The sequence below is a fragment of the Sinocyclocheilus anshuiensis genome, unplaced genomic scaffold, assembly GCF_001515605.1.
Source record: "Sinocyclocheilus anshuiensis isolate Anshui unplaced genomic scaffold, SAMN03320099.WGS_v1.1 scaffold3611, whole genome shotgun sequence".
Taxonomy (NCBI): Eukaryota; Metazoa; Chordata; class Actinopteri; order Cypriniformes; family Cyprinidae; genus Sinocyclocheilus; species Sinocyclocheilus anshuiensis.
The window spans coordinates 77,202-81,412 of NW_015546250.1; the positions used below are offsets into that span (position 1 = coordinate 77,202).

The 4,211-nt window shown below is 35.8% G+C and overlaps 2 protein-coding genes and 1 long non-coding RNA gene across 3 annotated transcripts in view; all 3 read right to left on the minus strand.

Moving 5' to 3' along the window:
- The window catches only part of LOC107701546 (uncharacterized), a 15,234-nt gene extending 15,006 nt beyond the window's left edge, over positions 1 to 228 (minus strand). Inside the window, exon 1 of the long non-coding RNA XR_001635660.1 lies at positions 217 to 228. This is a non-coding gene — a long non-coding RNA (uncharacterized LOC107701546). The remainder of the gene's footprint in view (positions 1 to 216) is intronic.
- LOC107701542 (complement factor H-like) overlaps positions 1 to 4,211 on the minus strand; it is an 87,008-nt gene that overhangs the window by 66,210 nt on the left and 16,587 nt on the right. The window lies entirely within an intron of this gene.
- The window catches only part of LOC107701541 (complement factor H-like), a 73,098-nt gene that overhangs the window by 40,153 nt on the left and 28,734 nt on the right, over positions 1 to 4,211 (minus strand). The gene's annotated exons all lie outside the window — the stretch shown is intronic.

A 4,211-nucleotide genomic window follows, 5' to 3' on the forward strand; every position in this document is an offset into this window, starting at 1 on the left:
ACTGGTAGTGACGTCATGGCTGTCGCCGTCCAACGAGTTGGTGTTTTTTCAATGCATGTTTCAGACACGGGTCACGACGAGGCGTTCCCCATAGCGACCCCTAGAGCAGTGTTTCTCAACTAGGGGTCCGTGGACCCCTAGTAGTCCTTGACATAAGGCCAGGGGGTCCGTATAAAGTATGAATTTTTGTATAAATTTTGTATATTTTGACATGACATGTTCCCATGAAAGAAAAATCCAATATAGCTGATGATATGGCCAAATACTGGACAAGTCAGCTAACTTGAATTATACTTGACTGTATTTCCTCACAAATGATACATAGATGAGTCAATTTTGTTCTGGGGGTCCTTGAGGATGGTTCTGAATTGGACTGGGGTCCGGTACGCCAAAATGTTGAGATTCACTGCCCTAGAGGACGCAGTGTCTCGTTCCCTACTCAGGGAACCATGGTTACATAAGTAACCTGAGACGATTTTTTTTTTCATGTGAAAATTTTACATGGCATGGCTGGAATTCCAGCTCTTCTAAAAGATGATGACTGTGTCAAATGTCCATAAAATAAGCACAGAAAACATGTCAATACAGTTTAATGCATATAAATATGAAAGGCCCATTATTAATGTATTCTGTCTCAAGCAAATAATGATCATAATGCATAGAAATAAACACGTTAGTGGTCACATTTGTGATCAGCAGGAAACCCAGAGCATCATTTCATTAAATGAAAATAAATACATAAATAAAAATCCCCCATAATTGTTGAAAGTTTTTCAATTGTACTCAGTATAATACACATCAACTGGTCACTGGGGTTCCTCAGGGATCAGTTCTTGGGCCCCTCCTCTTCTCTATATACAGTGGGTACGGAAAGTATTCAGACCCCCTTAAATTTTTCACTCTTTGTTATATTGCAGCCATTTGCTAAAATCATTTAAGTTAATTTTTTTTCCTCATTAATGTACACACAGCACCCCATATTGACAGAAAAACACAGAATCGTTGACATTTTTGCAGATTTATTAAAAAAGAAAAACTGAAATATCACATGGTCATGGGGTACTGTGTGTACATTAATGAGGAAAAAAAATTAACTTAAATGATTTTAGCAAATGGCTGCAATATAACAAAGAGTGAAAAATTTAAGGGGGTCTGAATACTTTCCGTACCCACTGTACACTACCTCACTGGGACCCATCATTCAGGCACATGGTTTTTCCTACCATTGCTGTGCTGATGACATGCAGCTCTACCTCTCATTTCAACCAGATGATCCAACGGTACCTGATCGGATCTCTGACTGCCTGAAGGACATCTCAGCATGGATGAAAGAACATCACCTGCAGCTCAAAGACTGAGTTTATCATCTTCCCAGCCACCCCATTAGTACAGCACCAGTTTACCATCCAACTGGGCTCATCAACAATAATCCCATTATGTTCAGCCAGGAATCTTGGAGTGACCTTTGATGATCAGTTGACCTTTAAAGATCATATTGCTAAAACAACACAATCATGCAGGTTTGCACTACACAACATTAGAAAGACCAGGCCCTTCCTAACAGAACATACAACTCATCTCTTCTGTGAGCATCTAACTAAAAAAAAAAAAAATTCTGCCTTCACTTTTTCTTGTCCTAGCTTTAACTATTTTGAACGATGATTGAAACCTTTTATAGCGGCCGCTTCTCGTGTTTATTGCCAGCTTATGATAAATTGCTTTTTTTTGTTTATTCCTCAACTGTAAGTCGCTTTGGATAAAAGTGTCTGCCAAATGAATAACTGTAAATGTAATACAAATGCTTACTTAGCTGGAATTAAATGGGTTCATGTTGTTTTCATACATGCACATAAAAAAAAACAAATGTTGCTTTTAGCATTTTTATTTTTTTTAAGTTTTACTTGCAAGAAATCCAAAACAGAGAAACTGAACTGGGGAAAATGTTTTATTTTGATCTGCTCCATTTGTTTTTGCTTAGTAGTACAACTGATGCTTCATCGATGTTTTATTCCTCACACTCAGGCAAATGCATCACTCCATCATAACATATTTGTCTTGGGAGGTTTTGGGCTTTTAATTTTTTGCCGCTCTGACATGCAAAATCGATGCCTTCATTATGTGGTGAGATTATCTTTTTCTTTGACACCCACAGCAACTCTATACCTCTTTCATCCATTTCCTCCACTGTCACTGTACAGGGCTCTGAAATAAACACAATATGTCACTGACAGTGTTAAAATATACATTTATTGATTCATCACAATGTACAATGTAAACTACAAGATTACATCAACTTTACAAATAAAAATACAGTGAGAAAAGCCTCTTTGATGTATATGGAGTGTAGTGTGCAAACTTACTTAAACAATAAATATCCCCTTTCCATTCGCCTTTCTCACAGGTCAAGTATCTGGAAAAGGGGTGACGCAGATCCGGTTTGTATTTATCAAAGCAGCTGTATTCAACTGTCTCCTCTGTATTGTATTCATCTTCTGTCATTTCTTTTGTAGATGCATTGCTGATGTTTGGTGGTGGTCCGCATTTCTCTGAGGGCAAAGCAAATATATTTTCAGGGCTGGATTTAGTGATTTGGGGGCCCCAGGCAAAATATAGGAATGGGGCCCTTCCTGAACCTTGAGGTTCCTTTCACTGTTGTGATGCTCGCTGCTGCACGACTGTGTCCCATAGTTGTGTCCAATCTTCTAGATTTGTCATGTACATGTTATAAATAATGGATTTCTTTCATGCTGTAGACTCCTTGTTCACATTTAAACAGGTTATAACAGTATTAGAGTAGGTCGGACACCAGGTGGTGCACAACTCAAGCTGTCTAATTCTAAACTTTAAAATACATTTTTTTTTTTTTAAATTACAGATCTAAATTAAACTGAAGGAAATTATACATTTAGACGCTTAAGGATTATTTCAGCCAGTCATGAAGTGTGTCTGTGTGAAAGTAACTGTGCATGCGTCCTCTACTTGTGTCCTTCACAGAAACGAGTAAGCACCATTTAAACCAATAAAAATCATATACCCTTTAGTGTTAAACTATAGTTTTAGATGCATGATGTTTTCATTTGTATGGCCCTATGAAACCCGTTTTATTTTTCCCAAATTAAGTTTTACTTTGTTCCAAAATTCTTTTTTCTGGATTCAGTTTTTCTTCTTCTAGATTGTTATATTACATTTTATTCAAAAAGCATGTCTAATTGATTGAAATCATGAAACTTGTTTAATCTAAGAGCAATTAATTAAAAGTTTAACAAAAAAATTACATTCTTAGGGCCCAAATTCTGTTTTCCATTTAAATTTTTCTGTATTACATTTTAATAGTTTAATCTAAAACATATATAATTAATTGAACTTAATTTATTAACGTGTATATAATAATAGGGCCCTATGAAATTTAATTATTTATTTTGTATTTTTATTTATGTAGTTGTTTTATTTATTTATTTTTTCTTTAGAAATTCTGTGTTGTGTATTTAAATTTTTCTGGTAATCAAATGAAGGCAAAAACATTAATCTATCTTTTATTCCAATGAAAATTAAACCAACCCTTTAGTTTTGTACATTCAAAGTGCTACACAACAGAGGTTTACTGTGTAACGAGGAATGCTATGGAATGCCTCCAATTTTAAATAAATAAATCAAATGCAAATCAGTACACTTCAATCAAACCGTGATATGGACTAGTGTATGTGAATATTAAATGGCAAAAATATAATTTACTACAGACGGCGTGAGTTCTGCGTGTGCTTCAGTAATAAACAAAACCGCACGTCTGAGTCAGTCATTCCGTCACATTCCGAATTACACAGTAAATTCCGTTTCTATGAAAGGATTCCAGGATTCCGTCCCTGTTTTCCGCATCGCGGAAATAAACACCACAGCAACCACTGAACGCACATATCGTATATAAAAAGCATTTTAGGGGGCCCTCGGCTTTTGGGGGCCCAAGGCGGTCGCCTACCTTTGCCTAATGGTTAAGTCCGCCTCTGGATATTTTATTATTATTGTTGTTGTTATTATGAATTATTCTTTCTTTCTTTCTTTCTTTCTTTCTTTCTTTCTTTCTTTTTCTTCTTATTTTATTTTTAGACTGTCATCACCAAGAAATGTCGCATTGATAAATCTCAATATTAGCCAGATGTCTTTTTAATAGTCCTAAACCATAGACCTTAGTTTTTTCTGGTTGATTCCTTGTTGTC